This window comes from Elgaria multicarinata, chromosome 16, assembly GCF_023053635.1.
Source record: "Elgaria multicarinata webbii isolate HBS135686 ecotype San Diego chromosome 16, rElgMul1.1.pri, whole genome shotgun sequence".
Classification (NCBI taxonomy): domain Eukaryota; kingdom Metazoa; phylum Chordata; class Lepidosauria; order Squamata; family Anguidae; genus Elgaria; species Elgaria multicarinata.
Genome location: NC_086186.1, coordinates 6,210,797 through 6,234,804, shown reverse-complemented (window position 1 = coordinate 6,234,804; position 24,008 = coordinate 6,210,797). Strand labels below are relative to the sequence as shown.

At 45.8% G+C, this 24,008-nt stretch overlaps 1 pseudogene; it reads right to left on the bottom strand.

Moving 5' to 3' along the window:
* Window positions 1-20,256: 20,256 nt before the first annotated feature.
* On the bottom strand, window positions 20,257-20,393 carry LOC134409897 (U1 spliceosomal RNA; annotated as a pseudogene).
* Between the last annotated feature and the right edge of the window lie 3,615 nt (window positions 20,394-24,008).

Sequence of the window (24,008 nt, the reverse complement as noted above, 5' to 3'; positions counted from 1 at the left end):
ATAGGCCCCTTCCAACTCTACTATTCTGTGAGAATACTGCACAAGGCCTTCTGATAGTCAGTGCTGGGCCGCCTCTGTCTCCAAGGTTCCTACAGGTCCTGGATGGTGGGAAGCCTCTCTGCGGATCTGCGAATGCCAAGAGATGAAGTTCAAGTCTTGCTTTGAAGAAACCAACCACGAGAACGGAGGGACACAGGAACCTGCTTCATACTGAGTCAGACCACTGGTCCATCTAGCCCAGTATTGTCAACACTGACTGGCAGCAGCAGCTCTTCGGGGTTTCAGGCAGGATTCTTTCCTAGCCCTACCTGGAGAAGTTGGGGATTGAAACTGTGACCTTCTATATGCAAAGCAAGTGCTCTACCAGTGAGCCACGACCCTTCTATTAACTCATCATTTTGGATCCCTGACTTCAGTGTGAAAGTGCATCCTGGTTTGGAAGATGAATGCTCCTTCCATGTCATTTTTAATGCTGCAAAGTCTGATTCTTTGACTAGGTACCCAGGATGAAAAGTTATGTCATTCCTCTCCATTGATTCTCAGACCTGCCATTAGCGAAGCTATTCCTCCTTTTTCGTTAGCTTAATTGCCCTCCTTCCTGGAGGTTTTCTCGGGGTGGGTGGGGGAGAAATCCACCTCATGCTTGGCTTAATTTAGACCCTGTTACAATTAATAGAACCAAATCTGTTTCTGAAGCGGGTTGCGATGGCTTTTCTATGCAAAATAAGGAGATTTGGGTGTTTCTTGGGGTTGTTTAGATTGCATGGCGTGGTATTTTAGAGTGGCTTCACGGACCAAGCGTATTAATGGCGCCAATCACGCTCGCTATGTGTTCGGTTCATAAAAAGTTCAGCGGCATTTGTGTCTTGGTAATGAATCGGGGAGTAACTTTGGTGTGTTTGTGTCCCTCGTGCCAGAGCATTGAAAGAGTCGAATTAGAAGCATAATTGGGAATGTTATTAAAAACCCGTTATGCCGCAATGGATGGGCAGAATCCAGCAAGCAGCGCTGGGGCACCCATCTCAACCTTAAAGGGTTGTGTGTGATGTGCAGGCAAGCCAAATTCTTCCCACTTCCCCAACACTGAGCATCAAGGTACATGGCACATTAGGGATTGTTATTATTATGGTGATGTACATTTCTATACCGCCGCATAGCCAAAGCTCTCTGGGCAGTTTACATAAGGATGTCAGAGAAATCTATCAAGAGAGTTGGACAAATTCCTGGAGGAGAAGTTTATCAATGGCTACTGGTCCTGATTGTTATGTGCTACTGGTATCAGAGGTGGTAAGCCTATATACACCAGCTGCTGGGAACATAGGCTGTTGTACCCGTGTCCTGCTTGTAAGTTCCTGGTCGACACCTAGTTGGCCACTGTGTAAACAAATTGCTGGACTAGATGGACCTGTGGTTTGATCCAGCAGGGCTCTTCCGATGTTCTTATGTTCTTAACAGCACTGGCAGCCAATGGAGCTGAACCAAAACTGCACTTGATATACCGTCTGTTTCTAGAGCAGCTTTTCCCAACCTGATGTGTTGGACTACAACTCCTAGCATCCCCAAGCCATTTACAACACATCTGGACAGCACCACATTGGGGAAGACTTCCCTAGAAGGGTGGCATCCATGGCCCTTCCTAAATGGCTGCCCCGCTAAGAAACTATTCGCTGCAAAGTTTTCAAAACTCACATGTCAAACATTCTTCTTTTGGGTTTATGACAATCAGGACTTATAACACACACATACAGAGAGACAACAAACCTTGTCCAAATGTAACATTTCTATTAATGAGTCTATTATGCCACATTTTCCCTCGAAGCTTACAATTAATTACCTCAAATCTGCTGGTAATCCAGTTGTGCTTAGCAAAGGCACGGATAAAATAAGTCAATTTTCTGCCGCTGTTTATTATGTTTAAACATTTTAATTTTTGAAGTAACCCTACAAGTAGGTGAGTTTGATTACATGCAGTTTGCAAACTGTGCTCTGGGTAGACTCTACATTGATTTTTTAAAAACCTCTGTTAAGGTGAGTGCTTGGCGGAAGGGGAGGCCTGCAGATTCATTAATTTGGAAATTAAAAGATTTACAGGTGCTTTAAGTTTTTGTTTATACGGTATGTACTCAATTCCAAAAGGCTTGGAGGAACCAGCGGCATCAGGTGAAGCTAAATTTTCCTAGTTATGAACATGCTGTTGGTTATCTTGCTATGGAGCTAACATCCTTATTCCAATTCTTATCCATTTGATAGGCAAAACAACTTTAAAGTAAGATTATCAAGGTGTTTAAGGGTTGGGGTGATTGTTCGTTTGTTGCTTGGACAACTAACTGTCTAACTTTGCCACACTATGGCTCTCATGCACTTGCACAAGGGGATGATCTGGCTATATTCTAAATTATTTGCTCATGAAGGAAATCCATGCCTCTTGAAAATGACCCCCTGAAATTCTCCACCCTATTTGTGGGCAATGAAAAGTGGTGGGGAGGGAAATTCACCCTGTCAAGTTTCAGTGGAGGATACCAAGTTTTAGGGCTCCTCTAAATAAGCAATTTATTGCATGCCTGTGATTGGTCACTCAAGAAGTTTGCAGGTCTTTCAAATGACATCATGAACAACCAGGATGTCACCTGCAGCAACTGTTGCAAGTTCCACCACTTTTAAAGTGGAAATCCTAAAATAAAAGCAGGATCTTCTGTCACTAGATGGCACTGTCTCAATTCAATTGAATTTAGGGGAAGTATTCAATTTAAACCACATGGTCGCCCCTCTCTGTCCATGTAACCAAGCCTATAACAATTGTGCCAGAAAACAGGAAGCACAAATGTCCCAGGTAAGCAACATGATTTCCCATTAATGGAAAGACACCCCCAGTTTTACAAGCGAGGGAGAAAAACCTTCCCTCTATCCAATATCTCCAGGCAATAGCCCTATTCAGGTGTTATGCCTGAATAGGTGCATGAATGCTACTCAGAGGAATCATAGAATAGTAGAATTGGAAGGGGCCTATAAGGTCATCGAGTCCATTCCCCTGCTCATTGCAGGAATCCACCTTAAAGCATCCCTGACAGGTGGCTGTCCAGCTGCCTCTTGAATGCTTGTTCTGCTCTGCAGATGGGAGCAATCTCCACGGGACTTCTACTCACTTTCATTTGAACCCTTTGCACAAGGAGTCCTCCACATTCAGGCAAATGCGAGTAGTAACTAGGGCTGTGCACGGACCCCCCACTCCGCTTCACTTTAAGATCCGCCATTTTCGGATCGGCCCGCTCCGCCCCGCCCCCACTCCGCCTGTGCCCACTCCGCTCCGCTCGGAGCTCCGGATCCTGATCGGTGCTCCGGTCCCCCCCCATAGGGGGGGTTACCGGGCCCTGCCGCCATCGCCGCCCATGCGGCGACGGCGGCAGAGCCCGGTAAGGAGGAGGGGGACCTTACCTGCCTCCGTCCGTGGTCCGTCGCCGTCTTCAATTGAGCCCGTGGTTCCACCAGGAAGTCTGGGCCGTGCGGCCCAGACTTCCTGCTGGAACCACGGGCTCAATTGGAGACGCTGACGGACTGCGGACGGAGGCAGGTAAGGGAGAGGAGGGCGGAGGGGGGGTTACCGGGCCCTGCCGCCATCGCCGCCCATGTGGCGACGGCGGCAGAGCCCGGTAAGGGACCAAGGGGGAGGGGGGCCTTACCTGCCTCCATCCGCGGTCTGTCACCGTCTTCAATTGAGCCCGTGGTTCCACCAGGAAGTCTGGGCCGCAAATGCGGCCCAGACTTCCTGCTGGAACCACGGGCTCAATTGGAGATGCTGACGGACCACGGACGGAGGCAGGTAAGGGAGAGGAGGGCGGGGGGCGTTACCGGGCTCTGCTGCCATCGCCGCATGGGCGACAGCGACAGCGGCAGGGCCCGGTAAACCCCACTTACCTTTCCGGCGGAGCTCCGGATCGAGGCGAAGGATCCGCCTTCACCTCGATCCTCTTCGCCACGCTCCGCCGGCCCCCCAATCCTCTTCGCCTCCACCTTAAGGGCAGGCGAAGCCCCCCGCTCCGCTACTGCTTCTCCGGTCCGATTAGAAGCGGAGCACATCCCTAGTGGTAACCCCTTGCACGCATCTCCACTCAATACGGCAAGCCAGAGAAATTGGTGGAGGGGCTGGCAGTTTCCTCTTATGGATGACTAGGGTTTATGTATAATTTTATACCTCTCTATCAGCCCCCCTGTACTCACCATTTTTCTATACTAAAAAAACCCATGCAAGAAGTTGCTCAGCCCCTGATCGCCTTGGCTGCCCCTTTCCAACTCTGCGGCATCCTTTTTGAGGTGCAGCTATCCAGGAACTGCATACAGTATTTAGAAGGTGGCCATTTTCTCTTCTATTGGCCGTGGAGACGGACACCCTGTTTCCCCCTCCACACAATCCTGTGGTCCTACTTAGTTTGCCTAATCTATTCAGAGAGTTGGAGTTGGCTTCCATTGGCGCAAAACTATTTTTGCCAGGGCGCAGTAGACACAGGAATCTGTATCATTTAGGGCTGCATGCAAGGTAACTTTGCCAAACAGTTCTATGAGGCTGGGAGGCTGCTCTTTGCAAAATGGTGCGCTAAGGTTTTCCAGTACTTGGTAGGTCTCTTAATTGCTTTAATCACTGCTTCTTGCCCATGGCCATTCGAAGGGGGTGGGGAAACAGGGTGTGTGTGTATGCCTTAGGAAGGGAGACCAGATGCAGCTGCACTGATTGGTTGGAAGTCCGGCAAGAAGAAGGACGTAAAGAGGGAACCAAAGATTTTCCTGCCTGCTCTTTAGACATATGCTCAGCTCATGGGCTCATCTTCCGGGTACTGTGCAGCCTGGGAGATGCTGCATTTGAGGCTGTCACTCTGAACGCTCAACACAAGGGAAAAAACGAGGGCGGGAGGAAACAGTCTTTTTAGGAAATGTGAAATGTTAGTTGCTGCCGTTTGCAAATCTTCAGTTTGTTTTTAATTCATACCAGGAGCCGGGTTGCTTGTTGTGTCGCCAAATTGCCTCTAAGTATTTTCTGTTCTGTGACGGTACCTCCGAGGCACACAGGCAGCAGCGGCACTTGTGGAGGGCTGCCATCTGGCACCCAGCTCCGATCCGCCTTAAACAAATGCAAAAGAGGCAGATTCAACGTTCCAGAGAGTTTCAGCTCAGATATATTTGTTTCAGCTGTAAGCCGTGACAAGTTGATAGCCGTTTATTCTCACCAGCGCTCTCTGAAGAGACGGGAGCTTCCTGGTGGATTGGGCCCAAAGAGGGAAGATACTGTGTGACACCTTAAGGCTCCAGGCGTGGGAAACATTAATGGAAAATTTAACAGCTTCAAGTTAAACGTTAGCAGCCTTTGGGCCTGTTGAGACGACACACTAAGCCATGGTTAGGCTGCTAACCCTTTCACAGCAAATGGTTAGTGAGCATGGTTAAACCATGGTTATGTAGCCACCATGGTTAGGAAGGGTTCACATGACACACTAAGCCATAATGTTTAGCTCAAAGTGCTTAACCACTTAATGTGTCGTCTGAACAGGGTCTTTAAAATTAACGTCACTTTCCACCTTCAATTAGTTAACTCGGTGGTGCAAAACCTCAGGCCCAGAAGCCAAAGACGGCCCTCAGGGCTTTCCCACTTGGCCACACCCCCTTTTCCTCTGACCACCATTGGTTTGGTGGTATCCCAGTTTTGCAGTTCTCCTCCCTGCCCCTCACATCCCTAAAAGTTTTAATGCTTCTCCTAAAGCTTAGTTACTGGCAGTAAGAGCTTGAAGTTACAATATGCTGGTGGGGGGGGGGGTGTTCCGGGGGGGAGCCCCACCCCTTTTACCTTCAGCTCCGCCCACCACTAGAATCCAACCCCTGAAACCTCCTCCAAAATGAAGCTTTCATTCAACACCCCTAAGTTAAATGGTAAGTTAATAGAAAGAGAGGAACTCGTTAACGTTACGTTAATCTATGAGAAATGTGTGAAACGTGGTGAATTGTCTATTAGCATTATTTTTCATGGATTTCTTTTCCAGAACCCCATGAATTTACTCAGAACCCGCTGCCCTGCTTTGCCCGAAAACAACGTTACACTTAATGCAGCTTTCAGAATAGCAATTTCCCAGTACCTGAGTTACATCCCTTCTCACCATCCCCAAGTGCAGCTCATCTGCGTTTTCTTTGGACGGCCCAAAACATGTTCAAATTTTCAGTTGTTGCTGTTGTCAAGATCAGGGTCATGCGATGGTAATTGTGCGGGCTACGGGAGGCCTCTCTAAATTAGGCCACTGTTAGTTAACATTCTTCATGCTGTTTAATTTGTTTTAAAAAATCATCCCTAGAGTCTGATGTAATAAAGAAGAAGAGAGTGACTCTAAGCATGTGTAGAGGGCTGTGTAGGTTCGCAGCATGGAATGGGGTTTGCAGGATAGAATGGGTTTTGAGGACTAGGCTGCCAGAGCCAGGATGAGGCACAGAGAGTGTTTTTTTTAAAGGATCAGCTTTTATTAGAGGTGTATGTGGGGGTGAACTCAAAAGCATGGCCAGCATCGAGGGTTGTCATGGTGGGGCACCTGCCTAGGGTCCATTCCCCAGCAGGGGCCCACTGACCAGAGTCCCCTGGAGGAGGAGGAGGAGGAGGAGGTCTTCTCCTTCTCCCCCCCCCCCCATTGCCAACCTGCTTGTTCTGGCTGAGACTCCAGTGGTGAGAAGGTTGAGAATGAATGGAGCCTGGAGCCAGTGTTGCTCCAAAGTGCACTTTTATGTCATGCTCAGAGGCACTGGCACACAGGTTTTGGGATGCAGGCCCACATGGGCATTGTCACATGTGCCCTGGAACGGGAATACGTTCTTCTCCTTTATTCTAAGCATGGGGAGAGAGGTACTAGGAGCTCACTGCAGAAGGAAAGGCACTCTGTATATTGTCACATTGTGTCTAGGAAGAAGTTTTGCTCTTTAATCCTAAGAATGTGGAGATAGATAACAGTGCCTCATTATAAAGGGAAAGACACTCTGTATGTGCCCAGAGGAACACATATTATATAAGCCTGTTCAGTGGAGATCCCCACCAGAGACAGAAAGGCATAGGGCACAGAGAGCATTTTAACTTGGTTTTATTTGCAAACATTTCTAAATTGCTCTTCAGCTCGGAAGAACTTCCAGAGGGTCAGAGCATACAATTCCAAGCCCCCCACCTGTCCGATCCTGTAGCCCTGGTTAAGCAGAGATGAGAAGGTAAATGTAGGAGGTGCAACATCTGAACAAAGGAGCGAAAACAGGGAGACATTAAGGTTTAGCGTCTGATCAGGAGACTTTAATTAAATTTGATTCACTCTTTCTTTCAAAAAATGTGCAAATAAATGGAGTACGATTTTGCTAATGCACAGATACGAAAGGGGGCTGGATGGGTTGATGTGTGTACGTGGGGTGGGGGCATAATGTTTTCCATAATGTGCTTAATTTCTGGTTTCACTGCTCAATGTGGGGGAAAATTGGCCCCATTTAGAACCATCTGTTAGAAAAATGGGTTAAAATCCTGTTGGCTTCTGAACTGCAGCTTTTAATACTTGAGAACAGATTTTGGTTTTTTTTTTCCAGTGACATCATTTGGAACATAGGTTTCTTTCATTATTATTATTATTGAGTTCAATTTAAACATAACAAAATCTCATTATATAACAACTTATAATAAATTAACAGAAGTGATCAAACAAGAACCCCCAAATTATTTCAATTCATTCCCAAGTAGTTATAAATATAAATAGTATATAATCTACACGTTGGTTTTAAATTGTTCTCCAAGTTGTCGTTGACGATACTGAATCTTCTACATGTATAAACACTTCTACATATATAGAAAGTTACATTATCAGGCTTATTGGGTATTATTCATTTTCATCAGTTTACTCATCCCAACTGATTTATGACTGCTTGGTTTTGGGTTGGGACGTATTGTTTGGTTGGATTTCATACAAAAGGCTGCACACAGCACTGGCGAAAGGTATTTTGATGCCTGACATGGAATCTGCAGCAGCCATGTACACTGTTTTATGTTATTTATTTTATTACATGAGTTTAAGCAGGCTTTTGTTTTATCAGATATAGACATTTTCTCTCCAACACTTATTTATTTATTTATTACATTTTAATATCCCGCCTTTTTTCCTCCAGGGAACTCAAGGGGGTGTACATGACCCTCCTCCTCCGCTCCATCTTATCCTCACAACAACATCCCTGTGAGGTAGGTTGGGCTGAGAGTCTGTGATGGGCCCAAAGTCACCCAGTGGGTTTCCATGGCTGAGTGGGGACTAGAAACTGGATCTCCTGACTCCCAGTTCAACACTCTAGCCACTATGCCACATTGGCTCCTCTGTTTTATGTGCTGCACCGCTCTCTATTTTAATTATATTGTATTGGTGTGCCGGTGTGCCTGTGTATGTGGGTTCTATTGTATTTCATGGCTGGTTTTAATTGTTAGCTGCCCTGACTGGTGCACAAACACCAGAAATGTGGGATCTCAACTTTAATATGAAATAAACAAATAACAACACACCATAGAGCATATGACTTTAAAGAGAACTAAGTACTGACAGTAACAGAAATGGCACAAGGTTCATTTCGTTGGAGCTAGAGCGGAAGAAATTTTGGTGAGTTGTGTTGTGCCCTGTGCATAAGATCAGTTAAGGCAGAATATTATCTGCATATTCTGCCATAAGGACTAGAGGCTTAGGGCACAACTGTGCCAAAGTGAAACAAGTCCAAAGGGTAGCATTTCCAACTTGTGCTTAACACTGCCATTCAAGTCAATGGGACTTAAGAACACTATAATTAGCCTTCTATTGTTCCCTTCCATATGTCTGTTTTTAATGGAAGGTTAAAATTCAGGGAAGGGGCATTTCATATCCACAAGGCGGGGGTGGCAAGCCAGTACCCGCTAATTACGTTGTTCTCGATTCCCCAGGTCAGTTCTGTTTCCCACTTTGGTACCCCATATCTACCATCTGGAGAGGGGGGGTCATCACAGTGTTTCGTGATGGATTCTGCTTCCCCCCCCTTTTTTATTGTGAATATCAACAAACAGAACAGAAAATACATCGTGAAAACGGGGGGTGGGAACGACCCCATACATTGTATATATAAAATTATCATCATTTTCCATCGTACGTACTGTTCAAAAAGAAAAAAAAAAGAAAAAAAGAGAGAGTTATACAAAGGTTTCAAGAAAAGCAGGCCAAATATCCATATGTTTATCCACTTCCAAGTTGCGTCAATATAACACTGGTTCAAAAGTTGATCATTAGGTCCTCGATCCATTGCATTATGGGAGGGGTGGATTTGTCCTTCCAATGTGATAATGGATGGTTTCTGCTTGCCTGCAACATGGTTCCAAGCATCTCAAGTTAGCCTTGCTGTGGAATTCTTTTAATAAGGGTATTTGGAGACAAACAAAACATCAATTTCAAGTGCAAGTTTGCTAAAGTGACTCCCTCCTCCCCTGAAAGAAAGATTCCCGGGTGGGGGGCCTTGAATATGGTAGGGTCTGTGTGGTTTCACTGCACTCCCTTGCGTACAAATGCCTTTGCTGCCTCCGGAGGCCTTGGATATGCAAATTGGGGTGAGCAGCGGAGGAGTTGATAACTGTGGCCTACAGCTCTCTCACAAAGGGGGGGGGTGTTGGAGAGAAAGATTTGTCATCTTCCCCCTTCTGTTTGTCTGTGCCTGGTTGACAATATAAAGAAAAAATGCAAAGGGAAGGGAGTCTGTTGTGCCGTAGGCGAAAAAGTACAACATAACAATCAACCAAGAAATAGGTACGTGTGTGCGGGAGAGAGTGACGGTGGGGGAGGAATGCACGAGTTGGGTATCAATTCAAAGAAACTGCATCGTGTAGTTATTTTGGAAAGTGTGGCAACGCACGGGGCTGAAAATATCTGCTAATTTTTAAATGATTGATAGCGTTGTTCTTTATGCCTGTTCATTCAAAAGCCTATGGCTGTTGTCCTGAACACACTTACCAGGGAATAGCTCCATCGAACACCATGGGATTGACATAGGATTGGGTTGTTACTCTTTAACCATTTCCCATTCGGATAAATTTGAAACAGGACAAATGGGGATGCTGAGATTATAGAAGAGAAAAGAGTTCCGAATAGAATCCCATTTCCTGAGCATCTTGGCTTTTGTTTGAAAAGGCGTTGTTTCTAGTCTTCACAAATTCTTGAAAACCAGAAAGGTTGTGGATAAGACTTCGGGGGATTGGGATGGGACAGCAGGGACTTGCCCTTCCGAAAGACGAGCAAGCCCAGAATGCAAAATAAAAATAAAAATGCAAAATGTTGCGGAATGCAAAATCATATCACTCAGGGGTGAGGAAGTGGAACTTAAATCCTTCAGGGGATGGATGATCTCGGTGGGTGGGACCATGCTGCTCCTTGACATCATCTGGTCGCTGTTCAAAGCCCTGCCTGGAAAAGCATTCCTCCTGGCAGCAGGTTTGGGGTTAGCGGCTTTGATAGTCCCATAATTATTGCCAATGGAATGGATGTGGGACAAGTGAAATGAGGGTGAGCAGCACACTGAGGAGAACCCCTGCTGTTATCTACAATCACTGTTCTACCCAATTATTGTTAAGTCCTGGTTTTATCTCCCATAACTGATTGGAAATAACACTGGGGAGTCTTCTCACATGGGTGAGGTTCTGGGAAGGAGGGGGAGGGGCCTTGCCTGAGGCCCTGTGGGCCAAATTTGACCCATGAGCCAGAGATTCCTCATTCCTGATGTCAATGAAGTGGATTTGACCAAGCTGCACAATTCCTCAGAATCCAGGTTTTCTGGGCATAGAATTTCTATTGCCCAGGATTTTATTTGATTTTGAGAAAGTGCAGAAGGAATTTCTTTGGTGATTAATTGTTAATTTGGGAAGATGAATTATTGTAGCAAAAGCGGGCTTTGTTTTTTGAGTTAAGAAATCAAGAAAAAGAAAAAAAAGGGAAATGGTTGGTTACCTGTTAAGGTAAAGTAAGGTAGCTTGCAATGCCACCGATCTTTCATAGGAAATTTTATGCTCAACCTTCACCTCAAGGACATGAGATGCAAAGATTAGGCTGAGGGCAGAGAAGCAGGTATGGGTTTTATTAGAGAGGTGGGACTTCCTGTGGAAGACTGTCCCCCTTAGTGGGACAGTCATGACTTCCAAGTTCAATCCAGCTTCTCCACATCTGCAGCAACATAAGCCTGGAGTCAGCCTTGAGCTTCCAAGGTAAGAGACAGTCTGTTTCGATTTAATAAGACAGTAATTGCACATTAAACTCCCATTGATTACTTTAAGTATGTTTATGGGGATTTAACAGCTATGAAACAGATGTATTTCTTGCAGATGTTCTCGAATGGCAGGCAGGCATCTGTAACAAAACAGCACAAAAGGTTTCTTTTATTTTAAAAGGAAACAAACAGGATAGGAAATATTCTGCTCCATTTGAATTAAGGGAAGACTGGAAGATACCCGAGCATCTCTTCTCTGATCAGGCTTGGAAACATCCAGGCAAGGCAGCGCACGTGGCACACAATCAGTCTTATATGTCCATACCTTCTTCTCCCTTGTCTGGCCGCCACATTTTGCACAAACTGCAGTTTTTGAACCGTCTTCAAGGGCAGCCCCATGTCAAGCGCATTGCAGTAATCTAATTTGAAGGTTGCCAGGGCAATGTTGTCAGTGGTGGGGCTTTCAGCAGGTGCCCAACCCTGCCCACCCGTGATGCCCGCCCTGACGTTGTATACACTTTGGAAAAATAACTATGGGGCCAAGATGCCATCTGGACGTATCTGGGCTGATGTTCCTTCTCTCTCTTCCAGGCATGTGGCAAGTGGAAGGCTTTTAACTTGTTCTTGCAGTACGTCTTTCTTCCCTATCTCCAAAAATCTAATTGAAGTACCTGGATGTTTAATCTCCTTTGATGTTGAAGTCAAGAGATACAAACGGACAGATGCTTCTTCCCAATACACTGAAATGTAAATGAACCTGTGCCAAAAAGAGGGAGATGGGGAGAGGGGGAGAGGAGAGGAGAGGAAAGGAGAACCGGGAGCAGAAACCCACTAAGTTCTTGCCTCCTGAAATTTTTATTATTTCCCATCCTAGCTGACTGCTTTTGTTTAATCTTTGCCATTCCTTTTCTTCTTGATTGTGTGCTCTTGTTCTTAGGGATATGCAAACTTTATTAGTCAGCGCGGCTTTCAAGCTCTTGTCGCTTTTGTGTTTGAGAATTGGGAATCAGGTACTTCGACAGATCGCCTAAGGGAAGCACCGGGCAGGAGGATCCTTTATGAATAATCAGCCTTGACATTTCCAACGTTGTTCCTTCATTATAAATATTGTTAAAGGAGCTGTGACCACCATGAGCTCAAACAGAACAGCGCGTGGAGGGGAAGCAGGAGTCGGCCTTTGATATCGGCTCTTGACTAGTTATCGCTCCGGTGATGACACGGGTGTTGACAGGCGTCATAGATTTCTCTGCCTCCCTCTTTTCTTTGGAGTAGGAAAGTTCTCTCTTCTCCCCCCCCCCCCCACTCTCAGTCCATTAGCATAAACCATTATTCTCTCTTTGGTCAACCACGTTCAGGGTGCAAACTGTGCAAGCATGGAGATACCAGAATGTGTGACTTAGGGTTGGCCTAACTGTGGTGCTCTACAACTCCCATTTGTCCTGGCCAGCATTGCCAGTGGTGGTGGTGGATCATGGGAGTTGTGGGCCAAAACACCTGGAGGGACACAAGTAGGGGATGTCGGAGAAATCCACAATGTGAGTTCGGATTTCTGTGATCCTGATGTAAAAATCTAGAATGCCCATTTCCCCTGACATGCAGACACATCCAGGCACGCATTCACACACGCGTGTACACATGCACCCACACATGTGTACACGAAAGCACTCATCCGTGCACACACACACACACACACATGCGCACACACATCCCTCTAGGACACCCCACCAGGAACCCACCCGGGGACACCTAGAAAAGGCAAATGGGCACAACAAAGCAGGGAAAGGAAGTAGCTAGACGCCCCTCAATAAAAACTCCATTTACCCCCATGCAAGTGGCATGTAGGTGACTTCCAAGCCCCTTTCTTGCCAGACGATATTGATTAAGTTAATCTTGCTGGATCCACATTGCTGATTAACTGCCCCGACAACACCTTAGGTCAGTTTCAAATGAAACTGACCAATCAAACCCAGCCAAGTCCTTGTGACTGCCCCCCTAGCTACATCACCAGGAGGGGAGGGGAGGCAACAGACTCAAAGCACATGGCAATTTCAGCTGCAGTTCCCCTTCTGACCACTGCATGGAGGTATATAAGCTATTGCCCTGCCTCAGCACAGTGTGACCCTGCCTTTGCAGCGTTAGCGCCAGGTCATCACCTAGTCTCGAGAATAAATGTTTGGTGCCCAACACCTTGCCTGTGATCTTTCTCAAGTGTCTCAATATTGGATTTTGGCACACTTGGATTTGGCATAATTTATGCAACAATCCGACCTGTGATTCTGCAGCAGACCAGCTTTTTCTGAGTCACCCCGATTCTGCCAGGGATCTGTGCAATCTTGTCCCTTTGCCAATGCACACTTGCATGGCTGCGCATTTGCGCTGACGTGCGCATTGGCAAATAAACCAAATTCCTGTACAAAAAAACAAATTAAAAAAAATCTGATTCCATCAATTAGCAGACAACAAAACGAAAGGTGCCTGACAACCTGTGATACTCAGATGGAAAAGTTTTAATGGAACTTGTACGTCCCTAGCCACAAGTTGCCCACCCCTGGTATCAGTGTGTCATGTCTAGCCCTGCTCCCCCTAAGTTGGAAGAAAGTATTTCAGGTGATCAATCAGAATCACACTCTGAAGTAGAGGAATTGGTGCCAAAGACAGGCCAGCCTGTACCAGTGGGGGAGGAAGCTCTCACAGGCTCTTCACCAGCTGGGATTGAACCCTCTCCAGAGCTTATCTCCTCAAGGGCAAACAATACACAGTCAGTGAGAAGCCAATATTCTTCCAAATGGGAGAGCATGGAGAGGTTAGCCAATCCTAGAGTATGCCGCAGACTAAAACGGGCGGAGCAAAATGAAGGAGAGAGAAAGTCAGCCCGGCTGGCATCCTGTCAGAAGCTGCATCAGAACTAGTTTCTCTGAAGTTGATGCATCTTGGGAAAAGGCTTTCCATTCTTCTTGAAAGGACAATTTTCTCACTTAGTTTGCATAGTTTTGCCTAGGAGAAAGTTCCTAGGGATTAGACCCTCTTCAGGTGGGAAGAGATGTTTCTTGTTTGAATGAAGCTTTGTAGATTACTTAGCAAGCCTCGTTATTGTCTCCCAAGAAGGTTTGAGGTTTTGAGAAACATGACACAGTGTCCCTAAACACTGCCTCTGTCATGGGTGGGCAGCCCTCCTCCTTTGGCCACCTTCCTCGCTCTACTCCATACGTGTGCTAGTCTCTAGGGACTAAAAGAGTAATTCCTCAGGAGAGGTTGCTCAAGAACGCCATTCATTCCATGGAACTTTCCTCTCTGAAGCTGCACTGAGGGACATGGAGGTGGTGAAGCAGCAGGAAGCATTTTGGTACATCGTACCCTGGATCACAGGGATACAGGAGAGCCAGTGTGGTGTCGTGGTTAGAGTGTTGGACTGAGAGTTGGAAGATTCTCGTTCCCAAGTGACCATGGAAGCTCACTGAGAGTCCATGACTTTGGGCCAGTCACGGACCCTCAGCCCAACCTACCTCACAGGGTTGTTATGAGGATCAAATAAGGAGAGGAGACTTAAGTACACCGCCTTGGGTTCTGTAAGGGGGGAAAGTGTGAGAAATTTTTTAAAAGGAAAGTGTCTCCATTGGTGTCAATAGAGGATTCCCTCCGTTCCGCTTTTTTACTCCCACACATGGGAGTGGGGAATTTCGAGAGGCAAGGGGGAGGGGGGATTTTAAATTTCCCATCCTGATACACCATGGTCTCAATCTGAATTAGGGTGTGCATGCTCACACGAGAGTCAAAAGCAAAAAGAGGGGTCAGTACATGCTACGTGATTAACGTAATGCATAGTTTGACTCTCGGTCAATTTACCTAAGCATGAAAAAGCAGAGTCACCTACCAAAGCTTTTGTAGGGGAGGCTGGATCGGGACCCTGTGAGTTCCTTCCTCTTTTTCTTCCCATCTGCCAGGGCCAAAGTGTTTGTGTGATCTTCATTATTTCTCAAAACGGGTGTGTGTGTGTGTGTGTTCTGTGATGAAGGCACCGACGCGGCTTGATCAACCTCTGCCAACTGATGTGCTGTTGCAAATAATGGCCTCCATTCATTATTGGCCCAGTTGATTTTCATTTACACTTGGCTCTAACAATTAGCTTGAGCAGGTGTGAAGGTGATGGAGGGCCCGGGACGCTCAGAGGTCAGCCACGGCTCCGTGTGATAAATTAACCATTATGATCAGCAGCAAAAGTGGCTTTTTCCTGCAAGTCAGCAGCCAACACAGCAGCACACACACCTCACAAAAACTCCACTCAAAGCCAGGGTGTAAATGCAACTTGATCGCTTCATTCCCCTTGGGTCTGGTAAATAAGAGTCAAAACATCCCTCCCACACCCACACCTCTGAGATAACTCATCTGGGCATCTTCCATCAAATCAGTCTTTTTTAAAAGAATGTGAATGGAGGCTGTTAGTAGCTAGGTTAGCAATGATTCGGATTTTGTTCTCTTCAGATGTGGGGTGACTTATGAAAGTCAATTTCTTTACAAATATCTAGTAGGAATGAGCATCAAGGGCAGGGCTGCCCTCCCATTATGCAGAGTGAAGCAGTGGCCTCAGGCGGAAGATGCTAGGAGGAGGCAGCACAGTGTTGTGGTAGGACATGGTTGTGTGTGCCATATGACCTGAGCTGTGCCCCCTAATCTAGCCTGCTGTTTTCAGGTGCAGTGGAGAATACTGGATTAAAAAAGGGGGGGACGTCTCCATTGCCTGGATGTCTGGACTACTATAATGGGGTCTGCTTGGGGCTGCCTTTAAAGACAATTTGGAATCTTCAGCATGGGACAGCCTATGGCTGTCTGAATATTGCTCAGGGCCGGGTGGTTGGCTTATATGAAATTGATCCTGCATTGGCTGCACTGGTTGCCAGTGCATTTCTGAGCATAATTTAATGGGCTAGTTCAGGCCCAAGTTACTTGAAAGACTGCTTTCTCCTGTACCAGCCTGTCTATACTCTTTGCTCAGCTAAAAACTTTTCTTTTTCCTAAAGCTTTTAAAACTTGATTTTGTTCTGACTTTACACTGTTAGTTTTGCCCTACCAAGGGCCTGTTTACCCTACCCTGTGCCTGTTTGCTTTCTCTTCCCCTCCTTATTGTTTTATTATGGTTTTATTAGAATGTAAGCCTATGCGGCAGGGTCTTTCTATTTACTGTTTTACTCTGTACAGCACCATGTACATTGATGGTGCTATATAAATAAATAATAATAATAATAATCAACAGAGGCCCTTCTCACTTGGCTGTCACCAAGGGCAGTGAGGCTGGTGAATACAAGATAGAGGGTCTTTTCAGTGTAGTAAAAAACAGATAACAGAAAAGAATAAAAACACCATATTAAAAAGACTATTTTTAAAAGAAACAGAGTTCTGATAAAACCTGAGTTCTGGTAAAACCACAGCTTGTCACTCAAGGAAAGCTTCCTGAAACAACAAAGGTTTCAGGTGGCACCAGGAGCAACACAACGTTGGCGCCTGCCTGCCTGCCCGCCAAAGGCAGGGAATTCTATACAGGAAAGGGGCCACCACCCTGAAGGCTCTTCTCCATGTAGAACCACCAGGAGCATGCCTCAGTGACTGGGCAGGTTGGTAAAGGGGAAGGTGCCCTCTCAGGTATCCTGGTCCCAAGTTGTTCAGGGCTTTGTACACTAGTACTAAAACCTTAAACCTGGTCTTTGGCTTTGTCAGCTGTCCTGCTGTTACTTGGACGCCCCCATATGTAGAGGGAAGACTCCCTCTCTGCCTTCCTGACGACAATCTGCGAGAAACTGGATCAGATAGATGTGCTTATCACCTTTATTTATTTAGGGTGCAACTTCCACGTGCTGTTTCCCAGAGCCAGCTGTGCAAAAATCCACCAAGCGAAATGATTTATTGCTCGATGCGCCACGTATCCTGTGAAGTGGTTTGAAATGCCCTGGTCTCAAACAGTAGTCCTTGTAAAGAAACAAAAACAAAAAGAGTCAGGAAGAAGGAGAGAGAGAGAAAGAGTAATTATTTTCATAACAACCCCCCCCCCCGACAACCTGCATTTAGAATGTCATTGTGTTTATTGCATGGGGAAGCACGGATGTCCTCTACAAGTACTTGCTAGTTTGTTTTTCCTTAGCTGGTGGATTCTTAAAAGCAAACTATCTGTGTACGCTTTTGATGTGTCAAATGAAAGGATTGGTCGCACGAGGATGCATTTAATACACTGGGGCTTAATTACAGTGAATATGTTAGCAAACAAACTATACAACGTGTTGACACTGTGTGTGCATATATGTGTTTCTATACACACACACACTGGAACGGGCCATTTCTTGCATTTGGACAATGAATAAAATCAGGAGAAATGCAACAAAACTGCTGCTATCGATCCATGCAGGCAAAACAGAAGGGCATCAGGTAGCAAATTAATTCCAATGCACCCTCCATTATAAATGGAGGTGTGATATGTTACATTTCCCAGAGATGATGTTTGAATCCTGTTAAAAATTCTCAAGGGCCTCAGTGGATAAACATTAAATGCTTTCCAGTGTGCGGGACGGAGGCCTGAGCTCCTGTTCACCACCTGAAGAATAGCACTGATGATTTGCAGTGGCTTAATGTTTGGCAAGTTTTTGCAGGCGAAGATGCCTCCTAAAATTTGCACATCAGCTCAAGTTATCAGTGGCTTCCACACAGAAAAAGGGAGGAAGGAGACCTCCAGGTGCACAAGTAAATGTTATTGAGCCCTACATGTATCAAATAGACTTCTCCTGCACTGCCCCTGGGTGAGAACTCGGCGTGAAATGCATTCTGCCTAATACAACGTTTTCTTGTGGACCAGTATAGGCCTCCTTCCTTCCTTCCTTCCTTCCTTCCTTCCTTCCTTCCTTCCTTCCATTTTCCTGCAATTGGTACTTTCCTGCTTTTTCTTTTACGTCTTCCACATGAACCACGGGAGAAATGGCCTGCTATGGTCTTTGAAACAGGAAATGATTGCATGGAATTAGACTGGATGGAAGTTGCCCGTGCTGCCTGAATCAACAGTCAAGGTTCAACAAACACAGCTACTATACTTAATATTTGATTTGTGTCCATTTATTGCTCTGCTGAAAGACTGACCTGTTAGGTTTATACAGGGAACAGAAGGGCACGGTTGAAAGCCAAGTGGCATACATCATGTTGGTTGGAGAATATGCAGCATGAACCTTTGATCGTAGGGCTAGCGTTGACACAGCCAAGTGCCGGCCTAGCTTTCTCCCTTCGACATTTTTGTCTGTCTTTGACCTCCTAATTGCCTCCTCTCCAGTTCATCTTTATTTGTTATTTATTTATTTGTTAAATTTGTATTCTGCCTGTGTGCCAAATGGTGCTCAAGGCAGCTAGCAGAAATAATACAAATACAATAAAATCTAACGAAATGCAATAGAGCAGTACAACGGGAGACAGTTTCACCCTTAAAGGCAGCCTAAAAATAATGTGTGTGTGGTGGGGGAGTCAACAATAATTTGGAAATTATTTTATTTATTTATTTATTTAAAACATTTCTTGGCACCCTTTCAAGGCAGAGGCCCTCACAAGGTGGCTTAAAACAAAAATAAATAAAATATTAAAAACAATAAAATACTAAAAGCAATAAAAACACGTTCGCAATAAAACAGCAATTAAAACAATAAAACAGCAGGAACAACAATATCAGCAATTACAGTATACAGCATGGGAAGGCCATGGTAAAATAAAATGTTTTTAAGGCCTCCTTGAAAGCTTGCAAATATGGTGCATGGCGAACCTCTGATGGACATTTGTTCCAGACGTTTGGGGCCACCACAGAGAAGGCCCTCTCCTGTGTAAATACCCACCTAAGTGTTCTCAAAGGTGGGTAGCTGAGAAGGGACTCTCTTTCTGATCTTAAAGTGTGGGCAGGCTGATATGGGTGAAGGCGGTCCTTCAAGTAGCTATGTCCCAAACCGTTTAGGGCTTTAAAGGTCAAAACCAGCACTTTGAACTGGGCTCAGAAACACACCGGTAACCAGTGCAGCTGGTAAAATATAGGCAATATATTAAGTGATTGTCATCCCACTTTAGCATTAATACATAGCTCCCAGGCTTAATTTGTTTAAGCATTCTGCTGAATTTGAAGGTTTATCCAGTGGGTTTCAGTGAGAGCTAGTCAGAAGTCTAAAAGAGCTGTCCAAGGAGTGAAGCCAGGACAGAGGTCTGACTGAAACCTGGAGCAGATTTACTGCCCCACGGACAACGAAGCCACCAGCCTCCACTGGGTTTACCCTTCCAGGTATTATTTTTTTCCTGCCTGCCTATCTTTACACAGGCAAGCTTTAGTTTATGAAGCTTATGATTTAGTGAAGAGAAAGAAATTGGACTGAGTCTGGGCATACAGCCAAACCAAGCCTGCTAAGAATTAGAGGATACGGGGGAGGTTTTCAGCTGAGCAAATCACATCGCTAAAACGGATAGCACTTTAAAGACTCCGTCTTGGTATATGTTCCCAAACATGCATTCATTGCAGCTTTGCAGTTTCTGATCTCACGGCAAACTATCCTGTGTTTTGGCTAGGGTGGTGCTAGTGGAAAAGAGGCAGGCCAAATGGTTGTTAGTGTATCGTTATAGCTGTAGTCTCTTCCCAGTTCATTTGCTTTTTATAATTTTTTTAAAAAAATATTTATTTATTTATTAAATTTATATATCGTCCCATAGCCGAAGCTCTCTAGGCGATTTACAAAAGTTAAAAACAGTGAACATTAAAAAGTATACAAAATTTAAAACTATCAAAAAATATAAAAACAACAGTCTAAAACAGCCTTCCTCAACCTAGGGCGCTCCAGATGTGTTGGACTGCATCTCCCAGAATGCCCCTGCCAGAGCTGGAGAGCCCCAGGTTGAGGAAGGCTGGTCTAAAACAACAGAATCCATTTAAACAACAGTTCTGGGGTCCATTAAAAAACAAACAAACTTAGCATATGTTGTTAAATGCTGTTAAATGCCTGGGAGAAGAGAAAAGTACCACAGAATTATGCTGTCGAATTTCCCGCATTGGGGGAAATTGCAGGGATCAACACACCCGGAGTGCAACGGATAACCCTTACCCTGGGAAAACCACCTTCGTGATCATGGTGCCTCCCCTGCCAGGTAAGGCTACTGTAAAAAGAAGGAGGTGAGAAGGAGTGAAATGGAGGGATGGAGGATGAAAGAGGAAGGAGACAAAGGTATATGTGTGTGTGTGAATGAATAAATAACTTTGAGGGCCAGCCCTACCATGAGGCATAATGAGGCATCTGCCTCAGGTAGATGATGTGGACTGTCGTGAACTGTTCAGATTGTTATTTATTTAACTTGCCTTATATTCCCCCAGCCAACCCCTGAGATCTTCTGAGGAGGCTTTATTGGGTGTTCCCCAACCAACAAAATGTCACAAGGCCTTCCTGGTAATGGCACCCACCCTCTGGCATGCCCTCCCACAGTGATGAGGTTTAAATACCCCTGGAAGGCATGTTTGTTTACACAGGTTTCCCCTGACTTGTAATTGACTATGACACTGGCCCATTTTTATCATGGTCTCAGTTGTAACGATTTTATATTGTCCTTATGTTGCTTTTATAGTGGTTTTATATTGTGTGATATTTGCACTGTGAACGGCGTAGAGATTTTAGAATTTTAACCAGTATAAAAGTAGTATAAATAGAGACAGGGAGGTGTATTGAAGGTCACTGGGTGACTGTGGGTGTGTTTGGCTACTTGGACCACATATTGAACAGGCCAGAGGCAAGTAATTGCTGGCACTGGCAAAATTTAAGGTCCCCCACTGGACCAAGCACCCTTTCATGAATGGGATTTTTTTTTCCTGTTTTGGTCCTCCTCCTCCTCCTCTTCCTCTTCCCTCCTCCTCTTCTCTTCCTCCTCCTCCTAAGTCAGGATGAACTCCAGCGCCGTGACCGCCACTTTTATTTAAAGCGACTTTTCCATTTTTCTCACTTAGCGGGGAATCTATTGCAGTCAACGTAATTGCATGAGCGACCGCCTCTGCGTTTACGGTTCCGGTATTAAAGGGAACGCTTCAGCTTGGCTAACATAACCACTGAATAAACACATATTGATATTATAGAACAAAATAATATATTAATGCATTGCTCATTTGTGCTCTGATAGTCACCCCGATACTATTAGTCACGCGGCGAGTGACAAACACAATTACACTCAAGTGCTAATAGAGTGGAAGGGCAAAACGGCCTGACCTCGGCACCACGGGTCGATTTAAATGTTTGATGTCTCATTGAATTAGTATCACAGTGTGAAAGACAAAGCTCCAGCTAATGCAAATGAGGCTGGACATGCAATACTGCTGATTGGGCTGACATAATTAGAATAATATTCTCCACACAGCTAATAACAAGCTGAAGAAATAAATAACCAAGAGATAACTTAATGGCTGCATGCGCAAATGCTCCTTGGAATATGCTAAGGCCAGCGTTTTCTGTTTACTCACAGAACGCTGGCGAGGGTCTCCCCTCTCTTCCCCCCTCCATAACTCACCTACACACACTGCGATCGTGAGCCAAGGGGATAGGGTGGCCAGGCGTCCTCTTTGTAAAATAGAGGACTGTCCTCTATTTTGAAGGGGTCCTCTATTTGTCCAGTCCAAGTCTGGTTGAAAGGTAAAAACCATCCGACGGGAGAGCTGAAAGGCCTTCGAGGGGCTCACCCACAGGCGGCAGCACTTGGACGGCAGAGTGAGCTAAGCACAGCAATAGGTTGCCATCCTCCACACTATGGCAAAATCTCCATTTACCACCATCAGCTAAAGCAGAGCTTTCCAAACTGTGCGTCGCGACACGTTAGTGTGTCAGCTGCAGTGTGTAGGTGCGTCACGCGAACGTAACGAGAAACCTCTGAGTCTATGTGAAATAAGCAATACCAACGTGCATGCATTTTTACGCAGCAAAGGTGCCGATTAGTATGGTGCACTAGTATATTCCCCTTCCGTCGTATCCATTTATGCACACCACGGTCAAGGGATCATACAGGTGCTGCGCATGCGCAGTATGCATAATCGGGTCGAAACAGCTGATTCGCATCACTTCTGGTGACGCGGCTGCACCTGAAGTGAAGCATTCGAGAAATTCCATGGGTCCAGTTTTTTGACAGAACACCGTCTCAACCGCCGCTCGATCGCAGCTCGACAAAATTGGTTCAATGTGAAAAGTCTTGGAAATGTATGTTATTATCTTGCAAATCATACATTTTAAAAAAATATAAATGAAAGGTTTTCATGAGGTATGTTGTGTCCCCATACATTTCGTTATTACAGTTTATGTATGTGTCCGCATCTCTTATAAGAGGTTAGTTTAACCTCCGGTTTGCTAGTAAAACTGAATTACTGTGTCGCAAAATGATGCATGTCTAAAAAGTGTGTCACCAACATGAAAAGTTTGGAAAGCTCTGAGCTAAAGTGTGAAAAATGCACATTTTAGGCAAAGCTATGTCTATTGGGGGCAGTTTTGCGCATTGGCGAATTTTCAGAAGCTGCCTGACAATCGTGAAACACTGATGGAATGATTTAAGAAAATCCATGCGTCCCTAATTGGAAGTACCCTTCTCACCCACACCCACCCCAAAATCGAGGGAGTAGCTGAGCTACACGGTACAGATATGTTCAAAACACTCTGGCTTTCATCAGTAGGTCTGTTCACCTGATATATCTGGGAATGTCTTCCTCTTCCTCTGTTCTGTGCATTCATCCAAGAGTGCTAACGGATGCCACAGCAATTCCAGGAAGAGACGCTTTCATGGTATCTTCAGCGGGCGGACTGCTCCTGCTAATTCCCAAAGCCAACCCCTTTCTGCAAATTGCTTTCTTTCACTTCATTAAGGGTTAAGAGTTTGATTTCAGTTTATTGCTGGTTTACACCAAGTTAGCAGTGCTGAGGCAGCAGACGCTGCTAGATCAATGGCCGAAACAGAACGGCATCACGGCTCTTCTCTTAATATCAGAGCAATTTATGCTGTAGCGTAAAGAGGAGCTGGAAAGAGACATATAGCACCATCTCCCCTGTGCTCAGGTCAGGGAGGACTAGACGGATTCATCTGTGGGAGCAATCCCCACTTCCATAAATGTCAAGTAGTTGGTGAAACCATGTTTCATTTTTTTTTTTAAAAAAAGAACAAGTTTCTGGACCACATGATTTTGAATAAAATGAATATCCCTTGGTGCCTGAGGAGAAGGGCTTTCTCTGCTGTGGCACCACGGCTGTGGAACAAGCTCCCCAGAGAGGTCCGCCTGGTGCCTACACTGTATTCTTTTTGTCGCCAGCTGAAGACCCTTTTATTTTCTCAGTATTTTAACTAGGGATGTGCTCCGCTTCTAATCGGACCGGAGAAGCAGTAGCTGAGCGGGGGGCTTCGCCTGCCCTTAAGGCAGAGGCGAAGAGGATTGGGGGGCCGGCGGAGCGTGGCGAAGAGGATCGAGGTGAAGGCAGATCCTTCGCCTCGATCCGGAGCTCCGCCGGAAAGGTAAGTGGGGTTTACCGGGCCCTGCCGCTGTCGCTGTCACCCATGCGGTGACGGCAGCAGGGCCCGGTACCGCCCCCCGCCCTCCTCTCCCTTACCTGCCTCCGTCCGCGGTCCGTCAGCGTCTCCAATTGAGCCCGTGGTTCCAGCAGGAAGTCTGGGCACTTGCGGCCCAGACTTCCTGGTGGAACCACGGGCTCAATTGAAGACGGTGACAGACCGCGGACGGAGGCAGGTAAGGCCCCCCT